Source organism: Eleutherodactylus coqui, chromosome 6, assembly GCF_035609145.1.
Source record: "Eleutherodactylus coqui strain aEleCoq1 chromosome 6, aEleCoq1.hap1, whole genome shotgun sequence".
Lineage (NCBI taxonomy): Eukaryota > Metazoa > Chordata > Amphibia > Anura > Eleutherodactylidae > Eleutherodactylus > Eleutherodactylus coqui.
In genome coordinates this window covers 3,498,790-3,512,248 of record NC_089842.1, presented here as the reverse complement: position 1 = coordinate 3,512,248, position 13,459 = coordinate 3,498,790, and the positions used below count along the sequence as shown (strand labels likewise).

Genomic DNA, 13,459 nt, shown 5'->3' with positions numbered 1-13,459 from the left:
GCGCCGTTTTCTCCCCTCTTTCTGCCTTACGTCATCCCTCCAGCCAATCACCCTGTTCCCATCAACTCCATTTCTTGCTCTGACCCCCTCGGTCTCTAACTAGCCCTCACCCCTCCTTTCTGCAATCCCTTCTTCCACGTAATCCCTCCTTCTCCATCGCTCGCTTCCCCGTCCTCCTCTCCATCGCATCCTCCCTTCTTCATGTCTCTTCTCGGCTGCATCCCTGGATAATCCTGAAGGAAGACGCAACTCATTGTCTCCTGCGTCGCCCCCCGCTCCCCCCAGATGTGCTGCAGTTAGGAGGCTCCGTCTGTAAGATGACACCCGGGGCAGAAGAATGAAGCATGGAAGAGAAGGAGAGGGAAGACGCGGAATATCCCCCCGCCTCGTCACCTCGTATTATTAGACATCGGAAATCCTAGGAAGAAGTGCGAGCGCCCGCGGACGGCAACATGCGCTGAGCGCCCGGCTCCTATTCTCAAAGGTAAAACTCCTCCACGTTTCCGTCTCGCGTTGCATCCCGTTCGTTCGTTCGCTTCTTAAGATTTTCGCTATTTGATTACGTTCTAAACTGCATAAAACAACCGAAAAAAGCCCCGAAGCCCATCAGTCATTCTGCCCGCCGCTCGCCAACCTCCCCATTAACCCTTTGCGTATGTGCCGATAGACACGTCCTAAGTTCCCGTGACATGTCCCCGCGCGAACGTGTTATCAATATAATAACACCGTGACGTTAAACCCTGTCACTTGTCAGTCAGGCGGCGGACTAAGGAGCGCTGTGGTACAAGGAGGGGTTAACGGGATGACTTCCTCCATATGAAATCAGCGGCATGCATCCTATACAATGCGCTGCTGCATCATGCGGAGCCGCGGCTCTATCGTCCGGGCTCTCGCCTGCAAGCTGCCGCTGAACGCGGTGGTGGATTGGGGTAATGAGCCCCCTCCCCGTGTAATGAGTCCATGTCTGGTTATGAATGTGTGTTCTCTTGTGACACGAGCGGCAGGTGGACGCGGGCCGAGCGGAGCTGCACCAGCTGCGGATGGGGGGTCTATCCCTCCGGAATGGATGATGCCCATATCATTAGTTACTAAGCAGAGCTGGACGTGTTCGCTGCCGGAGGACGAATGCTAATGACGGGCCGGGACGGGCTCGCTGGATACAAGGTTGCAGCCGACGGCTCGCTGGATACAAGGTTGCAGCCGACGGCTCTGACTTGTGTCAGGAGGCAAATTCTAATTATTGGATTGTGTTTCACGGCAGACAGGGTGGGCCAAATGTTAATGTGCCTCGTGCCAGCCCTACCAGGGGGGAACACTGGTGCCAATCTATTTGTATGGGCAGCGAATCAGAGGATCTAGAAGTAGACTTGTATACATGGAGGACGCAGACCTCTACATGCTGCTCTGTTCACATGCTGCAATGTCCTTTAACCCTTTCCAGGCAGAGTGAATACATAGAGATCACATGGTCACCATGTCTTGCATCTGTTATATCAGGGCATCCAAAATCAGGAAGCTCTTGGGTACTAAAGCAGCCCCCGATTGGAGAGGGGTAAGATAGCGCCCTCTGTTGGTGGAGCGTCAACTGACACCTATGCACTTTATAAGGAAAGCACATGGCAGGGTGTATTTAAAGGGGTTGTAAACTATTGATGGGCTATCCTCAGGTCTACTAAGTCATCAATAGTAGATTATTGGGGGTTCGTTGCCGAAGCCCCCTGCCGATCAGCTGTTTACCAGGACGATGCACTCGTACACTGAACTGAAATCTGTAGGAAGCAGACAGCTCCGCTCTTACTGTAGTGGCCACGTTTGGTATTGCAAGCCAAGTTCCCACTGGAATGAAGAAGTGTAATACCAAGCTTGCCCACTGCAGTGGGATCGGAGCTGTCTGCTTCCTGCAGATTTCATTTCAGTACACAAGAGTCCAGCAAACAGCTAATCGGCGGGGGTCTCAGGCAGCGGACCCCCACCTATCTACTATTGATGACGTATGCTGTGGATAAGCCCTCAATAGTTCAGAACCCCTTTAGGGTGCATTCACAGGGCACGTTCCATGTGCAATAGCTAACCGATTGCGATATGGTCAGCTATTGTGTGTGAAAGCAGACACGGCTTCAATGTGTTTATTCACAAGAGCGATTCTTCTCTCAGACAATAAAACAAATCGCTGCGCGCCTATTTAGGTAGGATTACGGCCACAAGGAACGGGTATCTGGCACCATCAATGCCAGGAAGTGAGAGAATCTTACACCTGGCAAAAGCACCCTGTTGGCGCCGTGAAGTCATCGCACCTTTGAAATCAATAGCATACATCTGTGAGTCAGATCAGAAGGGGGTTTACTAAGGCTTTCATCCTGGGCATCGCTGGTGGCACAAGTACCCAGATTCCCACAAATGAATGAGAAAGTCTAAGTGGCATGTAAATGTGGGCATGGAGCGGGCTCTAAAGTTTAACCTTTACAGACTTACCACCTGACAATTCTGCAAGCAAGGGCATCTTCATGCCATATGTGTGTGGTGCCCACAGCAGCTGCAGCCCAAGAGGTTGCAGCGGCAAAAACATTATGATTCTGCACACAGGGTGCAAGTGCCAAGCTTACGCCCATCCTACTACTCACATGCAGTGCCCGCATGTGAGCTACTGCTTTGTGACTCTGGGGTTGGACTGGCAGCGCCGCCATGTGAGCTGTAGGTTTGTGACTCTGGGGTTGGACTGGCAGCGCCTGCATGTGAGCTACTGCTTTGTGACTCTGGGGTTGGACTGGCAGTGCCCCCATGTGAGCTGCAGGTTTGTGACTCTGGGGTTGGACGGGCAGTGCCCCATGTGAGCTGCAGGTTCATGACTCTGGGCTTGGACTGGCAGTGCCCCCATGTAAGCTGCAGGTTCATGACTCTGGGCTTGGACTGGCAGTGCCCCCATGTGAGCTGCAGGTTCGTGACTCTGGGGTTGGACTGGCAGTGCCCCCATGTGAGCTGCAGGTTCGTGACTCTGGGCTTGGACTGGCAGTGCCCCCATGTGAGCTGCAGGTTTGCAGGCTCCGGCATCCACGCTGCAGACTGCAATGTTTTCCAGGGTGGTGAGCCGGGGTTGAGCTCCTCCGGGGATGCAGCTGCACAATGTCCTCTCGCACCAGGCAGGTTTCATTACTGTCCAGGCGTCTCCTCATTTTGCACATTCCGGCTGTGCGCTCGCAGAGATTGTGACTGTGCAAATTACACACTGACATTTAAAAAGTCATTTGTCAGATGATAATTAGAAACGTGATTTCTGTGACTGTTCTTCTGTATCTGCACAGCGCAGACTCCTATTTTTCCACATATTTAGCTCTTTCTACACGGGGGCCTGCGCATGAATATTCATCTCATTCCATCATGGGCATTAAATGGAGGAGAACTGTAAATGTGGAGATGAGAATGATCTATGTACACAAAGCCTTCTGCCAGGTTTCTCTAGAGCGAACCCGAATACATGACTTTTCAGAATAAAGCTGCATGTACATGAGGAATAACATCTGACCATTACATTACTTGTATCCTGCCTTTATCACCAGCTTTCACTTTGCAGATTGTATATCCAATTCTCAGCCTTCTCTGAGCTGGTGGGTGTAGACTGCTGCTATGATGTTTCCATACACTGTACACATAGGAGAGCAGGATCTCTTCTCCATCTCTGAGCTGGTGGGTGTAGACTGTTGCTATGATGTCTCCATACACTGTACATATAGGAGAGCAGGATCTCTTCTCTATCTCTGAGCTGGTGGGTGTAGACTGCTGCTATGATGTTTCCATACACTGTACACATAGGAGAGCAGGATCTCTTCTCCATCTCTGAGCTGGTGGGTGTAGACTGCTGCTATGATGTATCCATACACTGTACACATAGGAGAGCAGGATCTCTTCTCTATCTCTGAGCTGGTGGGTGTAGACTGCTGCTATGATTTCTCCATACACAGTACACATAGGAGAGCAGGATCTCTTCTCTTTCTCTGAGCTGGTAGGTGTAGACTGCTGCTATGATGTCTCCTTAAACTGTACACATAGGAGAGCAGGATGTCTTCTCTATCTCTGAGCTGATGGGTGTAGACTGCTGCTATGATGTCTCCATACACTGTACACATAGGAGAGCAGGATCTCTTCTCTATATCTGAGCTGGTGGGTGTAGACTGCTGCTATGATGTCTCCATACACTGTACACATAGGAGAGCAGGATCTCTTCTCCATCTCTGAGCTGGTGGGTGTAGACTGCTGCTATGATGTCTCCATACACTGTGTACATAGGAGAGCAGGATCTCTTCTCTATCTCTGAGCTGGTGGGTGTAGACTGCGGCTATGATGTCTCCATACACTGTACACATAGGAGAGCGGGATCTCTTCTCTATCTCTGAGCTGGTGGGTGTAGTCTGTTATGATTTCTCCATACACTGTACACATAGGAGAGCAGGATCTCTTCTCTATCTCTGAGCTGGTGGGTGTAGACTGCTGCTATGATGTCTCCATACACTGTACACATAGGAGAGCAGGATCTCTTCTCTGTCTTTAAACTGGTCGGTGTAGACTGCTGCTATGATGTCTCCATACACTGCACACATAGGAGAGCAGGATCTTTTCTCTATCTCTGAGCTGGTGGGTGTAGACTGCTGCTATGATATCTCCATACACTGCACACATAGGAGAGCAGGATCTCTTCTCTATCTCTGAGCTGGTGGGTGTAGACTGCTGCTATGATGTCTCCATACACTGTACACATAGGAGAGCAGGATCTTTTCTCTATCTCTGAACTGGTGGGTGTAGTCTGTTATGATTTCTCCATACACTGTACACATAGGAGAGCAGGATCTCTTCTCCATCTCTGAGCTGGTGGGTATAGACTGCTGCTATGATGTCTCCATACACTGTATACATAGGAGAGCAGAATCTCTTCTCTATCTCTGAGCTGGTGAGTGTAGACTGCTGCTATGATGTCTCCATACACTGCACACATGGGAGAGCAGGATCTCTTCTCTATCGCTGAGCTGGTGGGTGTAGACTGCTGCTATGATATCTCCATACACTGTACACATAGGAGAGCGGGATCTCTTCTCTATCTCTGAGCTGGTGGGTGTAGACTGCTGCTATGATGTCTCCTTACACTGTACACATAGGAGAGCAGGATCTCTTCTCTGTCTTTAAACTGGTGGGTGTAGACTGCAGCTATGATGTCTCCATACACTGTACACATAGGAGAGCAGGATCTCTTCTCTATCTCTGAGCTGGTGGGTGTAGACTGCTGCTATGATGTCTCCTTACACTGTACACATAGGAGAGCAGGATCTCTTCTCTGTCTTTAAACTGGTGGGTGTAGACTGCAGCTATGATGTCTCCATACACTGTACACATAGGAGAGCAGGATCTCTTCTCTATCTCTGAGCTGGTGGGTGTAGTCTGTTATGATTTTTCCATACACTGCACACATAGGAGAGCAGGATCTCTTCTCTATCTCTGAGCTGGTGGGTGTAGACTGCTGCTATGATGTGTCCATACACTGTACACATAAGAGAGCAAGATCTCTTCTCTATCTCTGAGCTGGTGGGTGTAGACTGCTGCTATGATGTCTCCATACACTGTACACATAGGAGAGCAGGATCTCTTCTCTATCTCTGAGCTGGTGGGTGTAGACTGCTGCTATGATGTCTCCATACACTGTACAAATAGGAGAGCAGGATCTCTTCTCTATCTCTGAGCTGATGGGTGTAGACTGCTGCTATGATGTCTCCATACACTGTACAAATAGGAGAGCAGGATCTCTTCTCTATCTCTGAGCTGCTGGATGTAGACTGCTGCTATGATGTCTCCATACACTGTACACGTAGGAGAGCAGGATCTCTTCTCTATCTCTGAGCTGGTGGGTGTAGACTGCTGCTATGATGTCTCCATACACTGTACACATAGGAGAGCAGGATCTCTTCTCTATCTGTGAGTTGGTGGGTGTAGACTGCTGCTATGATGTCTCCATACACTGTACACATAGGAGAGCAGGATCTCTTCTCTATCTCTGAGCTGCTGGATGTAGACTGCTGCTATGGTGTCTCCATACACTGTACACATAGGAGAGCAGGATCTGTTCTCCATCTCTGAGCTGGTGGGTGTAGACTGCTGCTATGATGTCTCCATACACTGTACACTTAGGAGAGCAGGATCTCTTTTCTATCTCTGAGCTGGCGGGTGTAGACTGCTGCTATGATGTCTCCATACACTGTACACATAGGAGAGCAGGATCTCTTCTCTATCTCTGAGCTGCTGGATGTAGACTGCTGCTATGGTGTCTCCATACACTGTACACATAGGAGAGCAGGATCTGTTCTCCATCTCTGAGCTGGTGGGTGTAGACTGCTGCTATGATGTCTCCATACACTGTACACTTAGGAGAGCAGGATCTCTTTTCTATCTCTGAGCTGGCGGGTGTAGACTGCTGCTATGATGTCTCCATACACTGTACACATAGGAGAGCAGGATGTCTTCTCTATCTCTGAGCTGGTGGGTGTAGACTGCTGCTATGAGGTCTCCATACACTGTACACATAGGAGAGCAGGATCTCTTCTCCATCTCTGAGCTGGTGGGTGTAGACTGCTGCTATGATGTCTCCATACACTGTACACATAGGAGAGCAGGATCTCTTCTCTATCTCTGAGCTGGTGGGTGTAGACTGCTGCTATGATGTCTCCATACACTGTACACAGAGGAGAGCAGGATCTCTTCTCTATCTCTGAGCTGGTGGGTGTAGACAGCTGCTATGATGTCTCCATACACTGTATACATAGTGGTGCAGGCTATCTTATATTTTGCATACACAGAAAAGCAACAGCATAAAGAATATTATACAGCAATCCAGAAATATGAATCCAGCACTGGTTGAGATAAAGCACTTGCTATAAGTTGTAGCAGGGTCTCTTTCTCTAATGGAGTGGAACTCCTACAGCCATATATACTATATTTTAGTCTGCTAGTGATTTCCCTCACAACTTCCACATACAGATGCATTCTGAAACTGCTGAGTGTGGATGCGCTCTGAATGCAGTGAGGGGAATAAGCTGCTGCCACATATAACCCCCCGACAGCTTATCTACCCAAAAACAAAAGAAAACTGGCCATGTTGAAATCCAATTGTTTGATCCTTTTCTCCCCCCGCATCTGCCATTGATGTAGAGCCGAGACGCCACCACTCACATCAGATGGTCGGTCATTTGGCAGTTTCGGTTGACATAAGCGCTGAAGCTTGCTTCGAAAACAATAGCGCATATGTTTTAGCGGTATCACAGGAATAGCTGTTTACTGTCAGCGTCTCTCCGTGGTCGTACTAATCTAATGACCCCGCGGTTCAGAAGCAATTTACTCTCTGCAGAACAACAAGTACCCTGCTTTACAGGCTCACAACCGTGGTGGGACATGAGCTGCTATGGTTGGCTAGAAGAGTCATTTTAGGAAAGACTCTGTAACTAAACCCAAGGTCTGCCGGCTATTTCATGTGATCTGCCAGTATCTCATTGATTAAAGGCGGCATACAATTCCTTCCTCGCCAGGCCTGTCGGGCTCCCGCATGACTCCACCTCGTAGGGCCCTTTGCCTACTAGAATATCGGCTAAACTGTGGGTTTAAACAATAATTTCCCCCTCAGATGTTCCGTAATGAGGTGCGTTTCCTTAGAAGAATTCTTAAGCCGGGCCTCACAAGCGTCTGGAGACTCGCAGCGTCCTGTCATAAATCACATGGCGTTGTTCTCCAGTTTGTGAGGGCAGCTTACTGGGTTCTAGGTGCTACAAGAAAGGATATTAAAGTAGAAGGGGACGTCCCCGGGGGCCGGTGCTGGTTCACTACAGATGACTGTACATCAGTGTGTGCTATCAAATATTCATGGGCTGTGGAATATTATTCTGTTTCTTATGCTAATGCACGCAGGGATGAACGCCCGCCATCGCCTCCGCGGGTAACTGGTTACATACAACCGCGTATACCGACTCCTCAGAGGCTTCTCCTTTCTCTAGAAGACCTTCCAGTAGACCTCCAAAGCATCCAGGACCTCCGCAGGTTCTGATGGCCGACGACCCCGGACGGGAATCTGATCAAATGTGTCTTACCGTGTATCTCGCTGTGTCAGGCGGTAAGACGACTGAGGCGGCATTCTTGCTCAAATGAACTTTACAGAACGCAATTGAAACTTGGCAAACGGCACCATCTCTCTTATTTGGCGGTCGCAGCAACCGACTCACTTGAACTGATGATGATTACACTTTGGCTCGTCCTGCAAAAGTCAGGCTCAGCGCTCTCTCCTTCTCTGCAGGCAACTCTCCTTGCTGACATCCAGGAGGTCTCTGATGGTCGGGAGGTTTCTGATGTCCATGAGGTCTCTGACATCCGGGAGGCCTCTAACGCTCTGGAGGTCTCTGACATCCGGGAGGTCTCTGATGTCCAGAACGTCTCTGACGTCCAGGAGGTCTCTAATGCTCTGAAGGTCTCTGACGTCCCGGAGGTCTCTGACGCTCGGGAGGTCTCTGATGTCCAGGACGTCTCTGACGTCCAGGAGGTCTCTAATGCTCTGAAGGTCTCTGACGTCCCGGAGGTCTCTGACGCTCGGGAGGTCTCTGACGTCCGAGAGGTCTCTGATGTCCAGGCATAACTGTCCGGCACTCAACAGGGAGTGGTTCCACAATGGTACTTCAGTCATCATGCTCATTACAGCACATGCGTACATGGCTGGCCTTACATGTAACCCCTACGGGCGCACAGGGCACCCACCAGCTTGTAGGGGGACAAGCAGGCAGATGTAGAGAGGGATTGATCAACCTCTTAAGTCTTCCTGGCCAGATGATCTTCCTCTGTGAAATAACATATATAATCCTTCTACTCTCCACCCCCCGCTATATTCTGAGGCACTGCTGGCTGCTCATCAGTGTCCCACAACACAATTGCTTAATTCTGCTACTGTATTGATGTTATGATGGTTATGATGCTGTATTTATGAATATTCTTAGCTCGTGTATTGTTTCTATGTACTGAGCTTGGTTATGGTGCTGTCTCCATGTTATGAGCTTGGGTTTGGTGCTTTATTTATATTCTGAGCTTGGTTCTGGTGCTGTATTTATGATATACGCTTGGTTCTGGTGCTGTTTATGATCTGACCTTGGTTCTGGTGCTGTGTTTATGTTGTAAGTTTGGTTCCGTTGCTGTGTTTATGATATGAGCTTGGTTCCGGTGTTGTGTTTATGATATGAGCTTGGTTCCGGTGCTGTGTTTATGATCTGAGCTTGGTTCCGGTGCTGTGTTTATGATCTGACCTTGGTTCTGGTGCTGTGTTTATGTTGTAAGTTTGGTTCCGTTGCTGTGTTTATGATATGAGCTTGGTTCCGGTGTTGTGTTTATGATATGAGCTTGGTTCTGGTGCTGTTTATGATCTGACCTTGGTTCTGGTGCTGTGTTTATGTTGTAAGTTTGGTTCCGTTGCTGTGTTTATGATCTGACCTTGGTTCTGGTGCTGTGTTTATGATATGAGCTTGGTTCCGGTGCTGTGTTTATGATATGAGCTTGGTTCCGGTGCTGTATTTATGATATGAGCTGTTCTGGTGTGGATATGCTGCTATCATGCTGTTTTCTGCACAAGCGGTGTACAGGCAGACTGCCTATCAGTGCAATGTATAGACTGTTTTTTCCTTATTGGTGCTACCAAGAAAAATCCTCATAGGACCTCATGTAACCTAAGGCTGGAGTGTCCGCCAACTGCCCGCCGTACAGCCAATCCGCTTGTGTGTGAACCTGGCTTACTCAGCCACGTCGACAGCCGTACTTTGCCGGAGCTGCTTTCCGTCACTACCACTCGCATACTCATCATTTTCGAGGGACATCAGATATTATACCAAGACCAGGTAGGTCCATCGTTCCTGTTGACACTTACAGTATGGTGGCTGTGGCCCTTGCATCTGGAGGCGCGCGGGCGTGTAGAGCGCTGATAGCAATGTGTCACTGTCTCCCGCGTATTAGCACACATCCCCAGATGTGATCCGCTTGGGTGTCTGATAAGCTAATGGCCTCTTATGTCACATAATCAGGAGCGGAAACTGATGAGCAGGATGGCTGGCGATGACTTCTGCTCTCGAAGCTCATATCTCGCCGCCGGCCGGCGCTGCTATTTATCTGGCATTGCTTGTCATTCATGCCTGACATTTTGGATGAGCGAGTTCTGGGAGAGCGGCGGTTCTCACATCACCAGTTGACCGCCTGCAGTTTGCATTACTGTTGTACAATGCAGGTAAGTGGCGTGAGAGGTGAGTCGCTGTGGAAGTCATTGTCACCTGTGCAGTCTATGAATATCTCGCAGTGCTACGTGCAAACTGAGCAGCTGTTCAGCCGCTACACGCTCCATCACACAGCCGCGCTCCACCTGCAAGAAGCCAGATACTAATATCCACCGCGCATCAAAACCCGCACGCTGTGCCCAAGCTCTACCGTCTAGACGATCCGTAAGAATGTGCGGCTTCGGTATGGCATCCGCACGGCGGCAGACCCAAAATGAAAGCGGCGATGCCATCAGAAGGACCAAGCCCCTGCAGAAAGGGAGACCCCCTCTCCTCTCACACAGTCATCAGACGACTGACCAGGCTCAGCAACCACCACCCAGTCAGCGACCACCACCCAGTCATACATAGCCCCCTGCCCTTGGCTCCTACATGATGCGCACCCTTCTGTTACTCTCTGAACTCTCTAGTCACGCAGCTTATTTTTCTTTGCAGGATGCCGAGAACTTTCTCAGACTTTTGGGGAGGTGGGCGAGCCAAGCCCCACACTGCCCTATCATGAGGGCTGTCCATGGTGGCGACGTGCTGCCCGCAACATCAAGATCAGAACCCCTTCTCTTCTGCGCTGCCCAGTGCTTTGTATGCTCCCCACTCCCTAGCTCTGCAAACTGGCAGGGGAGTGGGGACTGGCACTGACGCCTAGAGCGCCTCGTCTACTCTTCCCTCCCCAGCCATGGCAGTGGGCCAATGGAGGGGTACAAATATTGCCATAGTACTACAAGTGCTGGTAGACGCCTTCTCCTCCTGTCCCCTCGCCTGGCTGCATCCCAGAACAGGAGGAGGCGGGGCTTAGTGCAGCCATTGGCTGCTGCTCGGAGTGGCTGTCAGCCGCTGACCTGTGTCAGGGGGGTGTGGGGCACCGCTCATCCCCCTTACAGTATTGCACATGTAGTGCACGGAACGTCTGCAGTATAGTAGAAGGTGAGTAGATGACGTTCCTTAATGAATCTCATCCACACACTGGGGACATTTTCACTTCAGAGCTGCAGTGCGGATTCTGTGGATTTCTGATGCAGAAGGTTTGCATATTTTTTGAGGATCTTCCTCACTGACTTGAATGGGAAAGTCAGATCTGCAGTAAGATGTGCTGTTGGGTATTTTGCTGTGAGCTGCCCTCGGATTCACAGCAAAATGTGCAGGTTTCATAAACAGACATCCTCTGTAATACGCAGGAAGATCTGCAGCGAATCTACCTGATTTGGTGCAGATTGGTCTTGCAGGTTCAGCTGGGCGCCAGTTCGTATCCCGGCTCCCCTGCCAGTTAGAGCAGCAAGGAGTGGGGAGCATACAAAGCACTGGGCCACGCAGACAAGAAGCGGTTCCGTCATTGATGTTGCAGGCAGCACGTCGCCACCCATGGCAGCCCTCATAATAGGGAAAGTGTGGGGCTAGGCTCGCCCACCTCCCCGAACTTTCAAGAAGATTCTTGGCATTCTACAAGGAGAAATAAAAGAAAAGGAGCCGCATCACTAGAGGGCCAGCAGGATGGGTGTAGAGCAGAAGCATGGGTGTAGGGCCAGCAGCATGGGTGTAGGGCCAGCAGTATGGGTGTAGGGCCAGCAGCATGGGTGTAGGGCCGGCAGCATGGGTGTAGGGCCAGCAGCATGGGTGTAGGGCCAGCAGCATGGATGTAGGGCAGCAGCATGGGTGTAGGGCCAGCAGTATGGGTGTAGGGCCAGCAGCATGGGTGTAGGGCCAGCAGGATGGGTGTAGGGCCAGCAGCATGGGTGTAGGCCAGCAGCATGGGTGTAGGGCCAGCAGCATGGATGTAGGGCCAGCAGCATGGATGTAGGGCCAGCAGCATGGATGTAGGGCAGCAGCATGGGTGTAGGGCCAGCAGCATGGGTGTAGGGCCAGCAGCATGGGTGTAGGCCAGCAGCATGGGTGTAGGGCAGCAGCATGGGTGTAGGGCCAGCAGCATGGGTGTAGGCCAGCAGCATGGGTGTAGGCCAGCAGCATGGGTGTAGGGCCAGCAGCATGGATGTAGGGCAGCAGCATGGGTGTAGGGCCAGCAGTATGGGTGTAGGGCCAGCAGCATGGGTGTAGGCCAGCAGCATGGGTGTAGGGCCAGCAGCATGGGTGTAGGGCAGCAGCATGGGTGTAGGGCCAGCAGCATGGGTGTAGGGCCAGCAGCATGGGTGTAGGCCAGCAGTATGGGTGTAGGGCCAGCAGCATGGGTGTAGGGCCAGCAGCATGGGTGTAGGCCAGCAGCATGGGTGTAGGGCCAGCAGCATGGGTGTAGGGCCAGCAGCATGGGTGTAGGCCAGCAGCATGGGTGTAGGGCAGCAGCATGGATGTAGGGCCAGCAGCATGGGTGTAGGGCAGCAGCATCGGTTTAGGGCCAGCAGCATGGGTGTAGGGCCAGCAGCATGGGTGTAGGGCCAGCAGCATGGGTGTAGGGCCAGCAGCATGGGTGTAGGGCAGCAGCATCGGTTTAGGGCCAGCAGCATGGGTGTAGGGCCAGCAGCACGGGCCTATGTATGACTTGGTGGTGGTCACTGGACTTAGCGATTTGCATGCCTGTTAGGCTGCATGCATGTCCATCCAGTTCAGCCTTTTACCCCCCAAAGTTGATCCAGAGGAAGGAAGAAAAACCCAACGGGGTAGAGGACAATTTTCCTCATTTAAGGGAAAAAATTCCTTTCCAACTCCAATCTGGAAGAGGAACAATCCCCGGATCGCCGACCCTTCTGACGTTATTAATGATTATAGGGCCTCTTTCACACGAGCGTTGCTGTTTTAGGCCGCCCACATCGCTGCCGAATATCGCATGAACAGGAAAAAGCCACGACTAAGTTGAGGCTAAATCTCGTGTTTTCCCGCCCGTTCACACTGCCAGAACTCCTTCGGCCGGGAGAAATCTTCTAAAAGACTTCTATTGGCTGAATAGAGCCAGCTGCCATGATTTAGCAGCGCTAGCCACTGCTATACGCCCCTCCCTTTGCCGGCAGCATAGAAGCCTATGGGAGCTGCCAGCTGATTGTGGCCAAGACCTACCTATTCCAGCCGCGTCATAACATCGTCCGACGTATTCGCCCGCGGATGCCCGATCTTCACCAGACGGATGTTATTAAACAGCTAATAATCGGCCATGTGAATGGATGCATTGGACGGCAGCGCTTCACACGGGCGCA

At 51.0% G+C, this 13,459-nt stretch overlaps 1 protein-coding gene across 2 annotated transcripts in view; it reads left to right on the top strand.

The window, feature by feature from the left end:
- The first annotated feature begins 401 nt into the window (after nt 1–401).
- The window catches only part of GRIK4 (glutamate ionotropic receptor kainate type subunit 4), a 299,033-nt gene continuing 285,975 nt past the window's right edge, over nt 402–13,459 (top strand). For both annotated transcript variants that reach the window (XM_066606079.1, XM_066606078.1), the window contains exon 1: nt 402–484. The gene's annotated coding sequence lies outside the window, so the exon portion shown is untranslated. The remainder of the gene's footprint in view (nt 485–13,459) is intronic.